The sequence below is a fragment of the Euprymna scolopes genome, chromosome 27, assembly GCF_053919585.1.
Source record: "Euprymna scolopes isolate OS-2025 chromosome 27, ASM5391958v1, whole genome shotgun sequence".
In the NCBI taxonomy this organism is placed as follows: Eukaryota; Metazoa; Mollusca; class Cephalopoda; order Sepiida; family Sepiolidae; genus Euprymna; species Euprymna scolopes.
The window spans coordinates 45010250-45025702 of NC_136508.1; the positions used below are offsets into that span (position 1 = coordinate 45010250).

The window sequence follows — 15453 nt, forward strand, 5'->3', positions numbered from 1 at the left end:
AGTTCGACCTGTTATATATTGGTATCATCGATGTGCACCATTTACGTTTTGGGTGTATAACATCAAAAAGGATTCCGTGTGCGTATGATTGTCTCTAATATAAATGGTTGTGTGTTTGATTATCATAAAGGGAATCGTGTGTGTGACATGTAATTTCAGAACCTACCTCTGCTTCTTCAATGTTGGACCATCTGGAAATTTCTCATCCTGGAGGGAGACTTGATACCTGTTTGACGAAGATTTATCACTCCATGGGTTTTATAGTTTTTATTTCACTTTCCCCAGAGGTCCTGCAGAAGGTGGAAGTGAAATCGGCCTGTGTGGTTCTTCTTCTACACACTTCAGCATTCGTCTCCCCCTCCCCAGTTAAGAGGGGGAGACAACGGAAAGCCGTCTGTCTTCTTCAAAGCCCAAATCAAATCTCACAAATCTAGCCAACCTGACTACGTCACATATACGTAATCTGGTCAGCTGACCTTCGGTTCTTGTAAACGTGTCTACCTCCACGTTTACTCACCTCTCTCTCTCTCTCTCTCTCTCTCTCTCTCTCTGTAACAGACCCTTCGGACGATAAATATCGAATAATTAGCTAAAAAATATACATACATACATATACATACATACATGTATATATATATATGTATGTATGTATATATATATATATATATATATGTAAATCCATATATAGATATAGATATATAGCTATATAGATATATAGATATGTCAATGGCTGTGTCATTGTGATTGCTGGCGATTCACGACTCTGTACAATAAATACAGTTTCTTTTTATTACATTCTTATTTTGTGGAGGAAGTAGAAACAGAATTTGTATTCATGTGATCGATCACTTTAGGGAGATCCTGAGTTGATAAGGGCAAAGTAAAAGAAGTAGAAGACTAAAAAAAGCAAAAAAAAAAAAAAAGAAATCACAATAAAAACTATCAAACGCAGTAAAAACGAAAAATAAAAATTCAGCAAAACCTACATTAAAACCCGGAATCCCAGCCAACAAAAGGATAAAAAGAAGGATCACTCCATCACCTAAACTTTCTTTGCACAAACACACGCGCAAGGCGTACAGCAACAAAACAAATAATAAAAAAAGGAATTGGAAAACGGTTACAATAATATTTCGGGCACCAATGAATTTATACAATGTAGTCGGAGATGTTATTCCCTCAAGAAGAGACGAATGACAATAAATGAAATTAATACAAACAACATTGATTCAAAAAAAAAAAAAAGAAGGAAAAAGAAAATCGATCCGGGAAACGAAAAGAAATCGTTTATTTACATTCAACCACAACAGGAAATAGTTCCAATTGCTTTTGGACTTGACCGTGCATCGAGGTAAACCATCTGAATTCTTTTAGATAATAATAATAATAATAATAATAATAATAATAATAATATATATATATATATATATGTATATATATAATAATAATAATTATTATTATTATTCATTTAATCACATAAATTATTATATGAAAGTATAAATTTATGCGTAAACTTTAAGTATTTACTTCAACAGTGCTCAATAGTAGATATAGCTAGGTAGTAACTTATATATACGATATATAGTAAACATATATATTTATATATACTATATTATGTATATATATATGTGTGTGTGTGTGTATGTATGTATATACAGTACACTATCCGCAACCTGTTAGTTCAATATATAATATAGCTAGCTATGGAATAGTGAGTATACAGAGTTAAAAAAAAAACAAAAAAAAAACGGAATACATTGAATAATAAATGTCTTAACATCATATCCCTTACATTAAATGAAAAATCTTTTATATAAGAGAGATGTAATCTGTTGAAAAAATTGGAAAAGAACGAAAAGAAAAAATAGAATGAAAATGTGTGCACTGTTTGTGTATGTGTGTATTAGCTACATTAAAAAATGTCAGGCAATAATTAATTGATTAAGTAATGTGAGACATTTTCAAAGCAAATCTTTAAAAAATGACCACCACACGTTTAAAAGTGTTTATACCTATCATTAACATGTTTGGAACATATGACCCTACCTTAACCCCAGTTCCCCTTTCTGCACACACACCAGCTATAAAACTTGAAAAAAAAAAAAACATTTTAGCGTGGCGGATCACTTTCCTCTATAAATTTAAGGTAAAATAAGATTCAACTTTTGCGCGAGTTATTGTGAGGCAAAGCTTGCGCAATTTCCAACCACACTTCTCCTGAATCGGCACTGCTTGAGTCAAATTGCAAGAAGAAATGCTAGACGACTGGAAACAATGCCGAGATAAGCGGAGAGCACGTAGAACCTCCAAATTGTCACCGATTTTAGTACCGACCAGACACAACGTTGCCCAACATCGGTAATCTGACGGGAACCGGTGTGTAAACGTGATTATGTCGTTGACTATCTTATATCAGAGAAAATCTTACTAAATATAACATGTAAAATAGCATTAGGAATACACAGACTGTTAAGCGTTGCCTTAAAGAGAATTACTTCCCAACACATTGGAAAACCTCATCAGTGTGGCTCGTATTTAAGAATTTAGGTGATAAGTCATCTCCTTCTCAGGACAGACCAATAAGTCTCCTGTGTGTCATAAGTAAGTTGTTGGAATTGTGTTAAATAGTGAAGTAGCCAACTACCTCAAGAAAAAATAACCTCCATAGTGACATGCAATATGGTTTCCGTTCTGCTAGATCTACAGCAAATGTGCCAACAGTTATATCTCATAGGATTAGTAAATCTCTTGACGGAGGTTTCCTGTCTAGGAATATTGCTCCTGACATATCAAAGCCTTTTGATAGGGTATGACATAACGGTCCACTCCACAAGATCTCCAGCTACGGTATAACTGGAAATGTCTTTTCAATTATTAAATGATTTCTCTCTGATAGGTTCATAAGAGTAGTGGTTGTTGAGTAGAAATCAGTAGCTTACAATCTTAATGCAGAGGTCTCTCAGGAGTCCATCCTGGGCCTAACCCTCTTCCGTATCTAGATCACTGATCTCCTAAATCACATCCTAAGATCATTCGTGGACATTTATGCTGACGACACTAGATCTGTGACAACACATCAAATGTCGTAAACGACCAAGTTCTCTCTGATTCTCTATACTCTGATCTTGAACACGTTGTACAATTGGGAAAGATGTTGCCGGTTAATTATAATGCATCTAAAACCAAGATTCTATCTTTACATCATCAACGCTCTGATCTCCTTATGACATCAATTGAAATGAATGGCTCCTCTCCTGGGGAAGCTCAATCTTTTGACAAGCTTCTAGGTCTGACCTTTACTCTTGATCAGATATGGAACACGTACATCAAATCCGTTGCCAAGGTCGCTGGAAAAATGATGAGATCAGTCCACCGCTTGTAGATACTGCTGATGCAATTATCTATCTATATAAGAGCGAATTACATCCAAGGATGGAGTAACGTTGCCACATCTAAGCAGAATCAGCTAGAAAGATCTTATTTTACCTTGGCAAAGTCCAAAATAGACTTCGCAGCCTAGTGGGGGATGTTCTTTTATCTTCTCTACAGTCCCTTTTCTATGGAAGAGACGTAGCGAGCCTGTCTCTGGTTTATCGTTATGTTCATAGAAAGTGCGCGTCTGAGATTTAATCCAATCCCCCTCGTCCAACTTACAGAAAAAGCACTTGCCTAACTTTAACCATTATCAATAATTTCTCCCACTCGTTATCTGTGCCTAAATCTAAACGTAGATTCCATTGAACAAAGCCTTTTTTCTTAGAACTGTACACCTATGGAACTCTCTTCGGTTACCCTGCTTTACAATTGGCTACAATATGGTCGTCTTCAAGTCCAACGTAAACAAGTTCTTGATGAGCCCCCCCTAAGTAATCTAATTTACTAAATGTATATTGCTAGGAAGTACTACAATATTGTCCTATTGACTACCGTACGCTCATTAACTCTTATCCTAGAGTGGCCTCTAAGACTTTATAAATAGTGACTCTTTTGTATAAAACATAAAGGTTTCGAATTCTAGTGCACAATATCCCCCCCGACTAACCCTCTCTCACAAAAGACACGTTGCAATCTATCACTGCTCTATGGATATTTTCATTACACCTTCTCAAATGAACTTAAATCTTTGCTCTCCTATAAAACATTTCCAGCAGCCAATCGTCTAGGAAAACCCACTCTCAATAATTACCTTTAATCTCGATCTGTACCTAAAATTAAACGAAAATTCCATGCGAAATTTTTTTTTCTAGAACTCCGAGCATGTGGAACACATTACTTTGTTGCTGCGTCCTAGCTAAATAAAACATTGTAGTTGTCAAGTATACTGTAAACAAATTCTTATCAATCCTCCCTCTTAAATAATAAAATCCTACTAATTTCCACCAATTAATGATAATCACGGTGTTGTTTCCCCCAGGTCACTGGACATTTATTTATACTTATTTCTGAGTGGTATGTGTGTCGTAATAAGTGGTGACTTCACTACGAAAAAATAAAACTGATTTTGCTTCATCTTAGTTCCATTTGCTGAGGTGGGATGAGATAAAAGCATGCTGTCGGGGTTCACTTATTAGCTGACATTCCGCTCAGATCTACTCTGACTTGCGATTAATACATCTTGTTAGGATCTAATCGATGTAGCAAACAGTATTTATTCATGTTATTGTATCCGGTCGTATACGCATCATAAATAACCGTCTGAAATTTCGCAATGACCCCTGTCACAACGGATAAAACTGCTAAGTCTAATCCGTTCTGAATGACAATACTCTGGAGGTTAAGGGTTCAATTCTTAACTTACACAGGAAGAATAACGAATCAAAGGACTTGTTAGGAAAACAACGAACGAATTTTTGTCACGTAAACAGATTAGACAGAGGAGTGATACGTAATGTACTCTGTGATACTTGGTGTTGCTCGTAGTAGAAGTAGTTCCTATTTACAATGCCTCCCCACGGGGCAGAGTTAGACACCAGGGTCGTTTTTTAACGTGGAGAAAAGGAACAAAAATAAAAATTGTCTCAGTCGTGAAGGATTTCTCCTCCACTGACAGAGAACAAGAAATTGAAATGCAGCATGTAGTTGTTATACAACTTTCCCTAGACAGTAGTAAACAATGTACAGAGTGAAACAATAAAATTGTCGTCATAGAAAAGACGACATGATTCCATTTCCGTTTGATAAAAACCGGTTTACTCTTTGTTGTTGCAAACGATCTACTAGGCCAGTTGTGTACACATTCAAAGAGCGATAGAAGTTTTCTATGATGTTTGAAAGTGATACAATGCCACGTATAACATAGACATGCCCAGGATGATGAAAACAGAGTTTCCGGCCACGTTTATGGTCTTTGGTGGGGGTTCAAGTGAACGCCAAATCATGTCTCTCATATCTTTGAAGTCTGCTAGAAATCAACACCAAAATATACCTAAATATTCCGAAGAGTGTGTACTCAACAATGTATTATAACAAGAGAATGTTATTCTTTTGTGTTTAAACAGCTTGCTTCGTTTCATTTTTAATGTCCTTGCAAAGGAAAAAAACCCCATAAATGTTCACCTAACACATGTGAAGTTGCTTGAAATGTAGTTGTAAACTAATTGGCATTACCTTTTCTTTTTCTCTGCAACCACTCTCTCAGATGTCTTTATATATATATATATATATATATATATATATATATATATATATATATACTCACGTTCACCTCAATAAAGGCATATCACCATTCGGCTGCAAGGTGCTACCATTTGGGTCGACGCCAAGGAAAGATTAAGATCTTATTTTATGTTACATTCCAACTTTTGCATATCAGTACAGTCAGAGAAGCAAGGAGCAGGAAGGGAATTCCGAAGTCTAGCGGTTCGAGGAAAGAAACTATTGGAATTGAAAGATTTCTGGCATTTACGGACATCAACAGTGAAGGGGTAATTTATTGCTAAGCGGGTTTGTCGAGGATAAATACTTCGAGGGGGGCACAAGTGCTAAGAGTTCATCAGATAACGTCCCATTAAGATATTTGTAAAACAGACACAGAGATGCAACATGATGGTACAGACAAAAAACGCGCCTTTGTACATATGTACCTTCGCCGTTACACACAAACAAGAGGAAATAAATAAATAAAAATCCAGGTCGGCATTTTTCTCTTTTTTACAGAAGAATTTATTACCATTGTTTTCGGCACAACTTATAAAAAATCTTTCGCTGCCATATGTTTAATTTAATTAGTGGCGTTTCTCCTTTCTTCAACCTGATGCCGGTAACAGCCAACCGATTCTCGTTTTCGACTTTACATGTATATTTTCTTTGACGTCGCCATTTGCTTTTCTCCAACCACGTAGTGAATTTTTCTCCATTTTTTTTCTCTTTTATTCTCGCGCACACTTTCTAATTTACGTATTCGCTTTCTCAGCAACGGCTGCTAATCTTTTCGCAGCCAGCTATCCTTTGCTGCTGCTGATACTTTTTAACACTATGTTACACGTAATATATAAGGAAGATGTCCCGAAAACACGCTTGCCTCATCTGGCAGAGAAATACGTCATCTAAGCTTCAGCCTCTATCCCGTCGATGAAATATTGCATCCCTCTGCCTGTTCTAAAAGTATTTTAATGGTGAATGATCTGACGAACTACAAGCACTTGTTACCCCCTCGATGTAAATACCCCCGACAAACCCGACAAGCAGCTAAATCCCACCCCTACACAGTAGAGATCCATAGATGTAAGAGAGCTTTCTATTCCAGTGGTTTCTTCTCCAGAACTGCTAGACTTTGGAACTCCCTTCCGGGATTCTGCTTTCCCAACTGTACTGACATTCAGAAGTTCAAGTGTAATGTGAACAAACATCTTGCTGCCCAACTCCCTACATAATACCCCTGTAGCTTATGTCCCTGATAGTAGCCAACGGCATTAAAGTGTCAAGGTGCCTTGTTTGGAGTGAAAAATGTACCTTGTTTGGAGTGAAAAAGATATTCGTTGTTTATTTTATATAGCGATTAAACTATCAATCAGATGTAATATGTTAAGAAACACACAGAAGTACGATAAATTATGAGAATACATTTAATGAATCTTGCTAATTGATTTCTACTGAAATATTTCTAAGACGTCAAACAGTTTTTCGTTAACATATTTTTCTAGATATAGTTTTACGTAATTTGACAGGACGGCGGTATAAAGTTACCATAACAAGCGATAGAAGACGCGGAAAAGAAGACGAAATGCATTTTTCTCCGTCAGCATCCCATCTCCTTATTAGATCCGAAGTTTATATAAATTGTTATTTTCGTGCGTGGATAGTCAATTGGATCAAGTAGATGCTATCAGCGAACAAGTGATAATTTGAATTAGAGAAATTCATCTATTCAATTTGGAGAGGGAGCCGTTCGTATGCAATGAACTCATCTGATCTTAACTTGCTATTTATTTACAAACATCGACAAATAATCGAACACCTTCGATGTTTGTCCACATTATCAATCAATCAATCATCTTGATTGAGAAATTGCAGCATTAAAGACAAAGGTATTGCGTTTATATATCGTTTAAATGTTTGTCGAAAGCGAGGTCGAACCTGGATATGACGATTATCATCATATCTTTTAATTCCGTAGATACTGTTGTTGACATTTATTTCCCCCCATATTTTTCTAGTCAGAATCTCTAGTATCATATAAGTCACTTTGTGTTAGTGTGTCAATTCTAATGCGTTTCGAAACGACTGAGCATATCTTTTGCAAATTTCTCACAAAGCTAATTTATATGTCTGGCAGTGTTCTTAGATAAGTATGGTACATAAATTCATCCGATAAATATCGAAAATCGAAAAAAAAAAAACTTATCTTAAAAATAACTTTTCTCTCTTATAGATAAAAAAAAAGAAGCATTTTTATAGAGGAATATTTTACGTTACACCGGCCAAGGAAGATGATAAACTCTTAGCAAATCATTTCTTCTAAAAACGCAAAAACAAACACAAAAAAAACAACAGCTTTATTATAATCTGGGATATAACATAGTGATAGAGTTTCGACTACAGATCAATTTTTTTAAGCCCGGGTGCCCGGGTGCACCTTACTATTTTATTTATTTATTTTTTCATATTAATGAGTTCAATTTATGATATCAGGAAAGGTATCATTAAAAGTCGTTGCAAATCATTTCTTGGTTGTCATATTTATAAACTAAACATTAATCAGAAGTGACTTTTCCAGAGCATTCATCGTCAAACCCAAATATCAGCTGGCGTGATATTGTAAACGAATACAGACGGAATTTGATGTACAGCATCATTATGCTTTAAAATTTATTTATTTATCTATATCTAGCTTTGTTGCGAATAAGTCTATAGAGCAAATTATTCTTATAATATATAATAATTAATAGAAGATTTATTCTATAAAGAAAAAATACGCAATATGCATAAATTATAATATAATGCTTAAGCGTATTGTCCGACGGGGCAACGCCGGGCTGCCGGTTAGTTATTTTTTAAAAGGCAGCCAGGATTGCAGAGGGACCACACGAAGGTTGCCAGCATCCTAAGTAAAAGTTTTTTTTTGTAGTTGAACGAATTGCATTTGACGGAGACACACCTGTCGTTAGTCTGTGCCATTAATTACTAGACACCAGAACCCTCCTCTGAATATGGAAAGTTTTATCACTAACTTTTATAGCAAACTGTTTTAGGAAGTAGAAACACTAATAGAGAATGCTATCCATTGAAACGAAAACAACTACGACACATCTGAGACCGCGACTAAGTGTTCAGATAAATGAAAATGGAAACAGCACTAAACCTATGCCGGTTAACCGGCTTTCTCCAAAGGAGGAAGTTCCATGGGAGCCAGAATTTCACAAGCGGATCCCAGTCGCATGTATATTCCCGTTATGGGGAAATGACGATGTCAGGTTTTTGCAATTCGTGCAGGTAGTTGTCGACGTTCTCCTACATACAGCCCCCAATATCCCAAAGTAGTCACCCATCTGGTACTGACCGAGCTTAACGTAACTTAACTTCGATAGTCTAACGAGAATCAGTGTGTCGACCTGATTATGCCGCACATATATATGCGCTGTGATAAAGAACTCATGTAATAATAGGTTTAAATTCGCATTAATGATGCTGTGGGCTAGAATTATCTATTCCACAAAAATAAACTATGTACTAAATTAAGCTGCTAAAACTCTATGGATCTGGCTTGTGTGTTTTTTTTACATTACCTAGTATATTGTATATATCCGTGCACACTGAATGACGTCATCTTCTAAAACGATGACGTCATCCAAAATGATTGTTTGCACCGTGAATGTTTCATACCGACGATAATAGGTTGGGGAAAAAAGAAAACAAAATGCATTTTTCCCTGTTAGCTTCCATTCTCTTATTAGATTCGAACTTGATGTAAATTGCTATTTTCGTGTGTGGATAGTCAATTGGATGAAGTAGGTGATATCAGCGAACAAGTGTTAATTCGAATTAGAGAAATTCATTTATTCAATTTCAGGAGGGAGCCGTTCGTATGCAATGAATTTATCCGATCTTAAGTCGATATTCATATACAATTATCGACAAATTATCGCAGACCCTCGATATTCTCTATATTTATCCACTACGAATCAACGGATTTTATTGAGAAAAGAATAACATTCCTTGAAAAAAAAACAAAAAAACAACAACAGCTATTACATCTATAAACGGTTTAATTGTTTATCGAAGGCCACTTAACATCTTGATATGGTAGACATCATTATTTACTCTTTTCGTCTCTCCTCCTCTTCCTCCTCTCATCTACCTAGTAAGCTATCTGACTCTATCCCATTCCTCGCGCGCTTTATCTCTTTATAACGTAAAAAGAAACGTTAAAAGTATAAAGATCGAAAGGTGCAGTTGGGAAAAAGGTTCAACAGGTGTAATCAAGTCAGCTCAATCCAATGAAGCATGATGGCCGAATAAAACGCACATGCGTTGTGCTTACAGAGACAAAACAATCCAAAAATATGCGTTTCAAGAGGCCAACAAGGCTTCTATAATACCAACTGAAAATAATAGTGATGCTGATTGAAAATTGGGCCGATAAACATACATAAACTCTTCGAATTCTTGCGTTTTTATCTCCTTCTCTCTCTCTTTCTCTTTCTCTCTCTCTCTCTCTCTCTCTCTCTTAATAACTAAACATCCATAACCGTCACCAGGAATAAAAAATATTCTTGTTATATTTTTATATATAAGCGTACCGTCGTTCTTTAAAACAAAGCAAAGATATAACAATACACACACACATACACACACACACACACACACATACACACATCTCTGTCTGTCTCTCTCTCGCTCTCTCTCTATATATATTAAGAATTGTACCGAATATAAATAAATTAAGGTGTTTAAGAGAAATATGGTGTTAGGTTCCCTTCTAACTAATGAAAATAAATAGAATTGCCGAGTCTACGCTATATTTAAAATCAACATGGTATATACTGAGTACATTCATAGACGAGAAAATAAATAATTAATTAAAACAACAAAAAATATAAACTATAAACTGAACTAAATGTAGTTAATATAAACATCTGAATCCAATAAAAAGTTAAAAACAAAATAAATAAATATGGCGACAACTTATCTGCTAAAAGTTCCCCAATTAAATGCTAACGTAAACACATTCTTGATAAGCTGTTCTCTTTAAGTAATATCATTTACCAAATTTCCACTACTAACGCTTACTATGATATTGTCCCATTAACTACTGTACACTAACAAACCCTTATCCTCAAGTGCGCTCTGGGCCTTGATAAGTGGTGACTCTTATGTAATATATATATATATATATATATATATATATATATATGCAAATACATATGCATTGATATATATACATATATATATACATACATAAATTTATATACATATAAAGATATATACATGATGACTGCAACGCCTTGTCAGACGAGTGCCACTCCCTCAGACACTTAAAGTACATGAGCCCATATATGACTTTCTTCGCCACAGGACCATTTTAATATACAAATGCCTGAGGGAGTATCTATACACAGATGATGTTACAGATTCATCTAAGTCTCTCTCTCTCTCTCTCTCTCTCTCTCTCTCTCTCTCGGTTCAACATGTTGAGATCCAGCAATAAGCAAGAGCAAGATAGCCAGCAACAAGTAAAACTGCAGACCAGCTTAATGTGGGTACTGGTCTTCCGCTTTATCGTTTTTTAAATAAGAGATTTGCTTCTCCTAAAAAGGTTGCCTTCACCACGGCTTATGAGAGCCCTCTCCACCCCGACACACACAGACATACACACAAACATACACGGTGCTAGTTGGCCGTTGACCCCGAAAAAGGGTTCATTCGCCCTTTGAAAGGTCTTGTTTTGAATGCTTCAGGGAGACTAGCCACCCTCCTCACAAAAAATCTGGTGGGGGAACCAGCTTAGTCGCCGGTGACCCCACCATTAGGCAGGTAGTACTGGGTTACATGGTACCAGTAGCATATGACATGACCTGACATATATATATATATATATATATATATATATATATATATAAATATACATACACATCTATACATATATACATTTATATACATTTAGATATATATATATATATATATATATACATATACATGCGCATATATATATAGATGGATAGATATATATGTACATATATATATACATGTAAATACATATATGCATATATAGATATGGTGATGATTGCAACATCTTGTCAGACGAGTGCCACTCGCTCAGGCACTGAAAGTTCATGAGCCGAAAATGACTTTAGTCCTTCCGGCGAAATTCACACGCTTAAGTAGACATGACACTAAAGATGGTCACTGGTATACATACATATATATACATGCATATATACACATACACATATACATATAACCCACGTATATGCATACATACACAATACTAATACACATACACACATACATTTACGTACAAAAACATACACAGGACGGTCATTGGCATACATATATATATATATATATATATATATATATATAAACGCAAATATACATATATACACATATACACATACATATCTGTAAACATACACACATATATACATAGATATATACACAATGCAGAATACACATATATGCATATACATACACACATGCATACATACACATATATATGCATATAACTAGACACATATACACACACATACACACATATGCATACATATACACATCCGTACACATATGAACATATATATACATACACTTACCTACATATACATACACATACATAAATACGCACTCATACACATACACATATATAAGCATACATACACATACATGCATCCATATACATGCATACACACATGCATATATACACATAGACACATGCATATATACACATACATGCAAACACCATATATACGTATATACATACACACACATATATACACCCATGCATATATATACATACATATACACATAGATATACACATATATACATACACATGTACATAAACATACATACACCTATACATACATATACACATAGATACATATAATGATGGCAGATCAATTATTACATGCTTCAAGCATTTCAGGCCTACACGCGTCACAACTTTTCCATCGCCACAAGACCATTTTTTTTATAGACAAATGCCTGAGGGTGTATCTATACCAAGATAATGTTACATAGTTTTCGCTTTGTACGACAGCTAAATCTCTCTCTCAGTTCAAAATGTTGACATCAAGCAACAATCAAGAGCAAGATAGCCAGCAACAAGGCAAACTGCAGACAAGCTTAATGGGGGTACTGGTCTTCCGCTTTATGTTTTTTTTAAAATCAGATATTTGTTTCTCCTAGAGGGGTTGACTTCACCACGACTTACGGAAGCCCTCTCCACCCCACATACACATGGAAATAAACAAATGCGTACATACAGATGTACACCAACATACGTATGCATGTGCACACACATGCAAACATAATCACGTAGAGGCACACATATACGCATATACATACATATGCATATACATACGTACACACATATATACATGTAAAATACACATGAAAAAACATTCCAAAAGTCATAAATAGTAAGTGATCAGCGACTGGACCGTTTTTGCCCCTTTTCCTTCCTGATCTTATATATATATATATATATATATATATATATATATATATATATATATATATATATATATATATATGTATATATATTATATATATATATATTATATATATATGTATATATATATTAGATATACATATATATATGCAGATATATATGTATATATATGTATATATATATATTAGATATACATATATATGTACATATGTATGTACATATATATATATATATTAGATATACATATATATATGTAGATATATATGTATATATATATTAGATATACATATATATATGTAGATATATATGTATATATATATTATATATACATATATATGTAGATATATATGTATATATATTATATACACATATATATATGTACATATATATGCATATATATTAGATATACATATATATATGTACATATATATGTATATATATATATTAGATATACATATATATGTACATATATATGTATGTATATATATCAGATATACATATATATATGTACATATATATGCATATATATATTAGATATACATATATATATGTACATATATATGCATATATATATTAGATATACATATATATGTACATATATATATATATATAAGATATACATATATATATATTAGATATACATATATATATCTGTACATATATATGTATATATATATTAGATATACATATATATATATATCTGTACATATATATGTATATATATATTAGATATACATATATATGTATATATATATGTATATATATTAGATATATATATATACATATGTACACATATATACATATGTAAATATATACATATACCTATATATATATATATATATATATTTATATATATATATATATATATATGGATTTCTTGTAAAACAATGCATTATCCCGGTATAGTCCTCTTTATATCCTGGATTTTTTTTTCATGTAGTACATATACAACTCCACAAATAGGTTATTTGAAAAAAAAAACAAGCAAAAAACTTAACAATTCTTTAGTGAGCTGAACCTAGATATAACATTAATAGACCCAAACTATAAATGTGTAAATTACTTAGATATAACTTTGAATCTAGACAACAACACTTGTGAACCGTACCATAAACCCAACCAAACATTATTATACATAGATCACAAGTCCAACCGTCCGAATAGTATGAATAAAGCAATTATAACTAGCATCTGAAAAAGAATATCTAAAACATCACAAAATAAATAATTATTTTATAAAAATAAAGAATAATATTACAAAGCTAGATCAGAATATAAAGAACAAATCAAAGTTAAGGAGATTCGAAATAATAATACAAGTATAGAAAAATAGAAGGAAGAGCCAAACGTGCTTTCATCCACCGTCCAACCACCACATAAAAATAACATCCCGAGGGAATTTTACCAAATTATAGACAATAATTTCCCGCAAGGTAGTAAACTAAGTTAGATAATTAATAAAAACACGGTTAAGCTATCCTTCTCAACATCTGCTATCTTAACAAATACTATAATTGGCTCCAAGAACACGAAATTAAACAAATTTTTGATAATAGAGATCAGACCGAAAATGAATCTAACAACGTAAAAGTATGTAACTGCGGGACTCCTACTAAATGTCTAATAGGTGAGAACTGTTTAATCTCAAACATAGTATACAAATGTGAAGTTATAACAAGTAAAGAAACTAAAGTATATCTTGGGAGCACCGGAACTTGCTTTACTGACAGATATCGTAATCACCTAACATCATTTAAACAAGACACTGAGAAAGAAAATAACCCTGCAAATAACGAAAACAACAACAATGGAGATAAAAATGAAAATAAAAGAAGAGATGGTAAAAATAATAGAGACAGTCACAATAGTTAAGATAGCAACAGAACCAATAGCAATAACGAAAATAACAAGAAAAAAATTAAGAAAAACTCAACCACATTAGCATAGGGTTAAGGAATTAAATATAAATAAAATTGAATATAAATTAAGTAGTAGATAGGGCGAAAAAATATAAACTAAACAAATCAAAAAGATGCAACCTTTGCATACTAGAAGCATACCATATACTAATATGAGAAGAAAAATCATTAAACAGACAACAAGATGTAATTCACGAATGTCTCCACAGAAATCGATAATTAGTTTCACACATTAGACTAGACCAAAACAAAACTATAAACGGAAATCTAGAGCGAGTAAGGTAAAAAATTAAAAACATAGATCAATCGACAATGTAAGAACAATGTTAACATAAATAGAACAAGAAAGTGGCACGTAATAATTAAAAAAAAACTGGATAAACATAATCAAAAATAAATAAAATGTAAAAAAGAAACAATTAAATGAG

General features: G+C 33.4%; 1 protein-coding gene across 1 annotated transcript in view; it reads right to left on the reverse strand.

Annotated features, from left to right (window-relative positions):
• Window positions 1-15453, reverse strand: part of LOC145248842 (D(2) dopamine receptor A-like) — a 345736-nt gene that overhangs the window by 167137 nt on the left and 163146 nt on the right. The gene's annotated exons all lie outside the window — the stretch shown is intronic.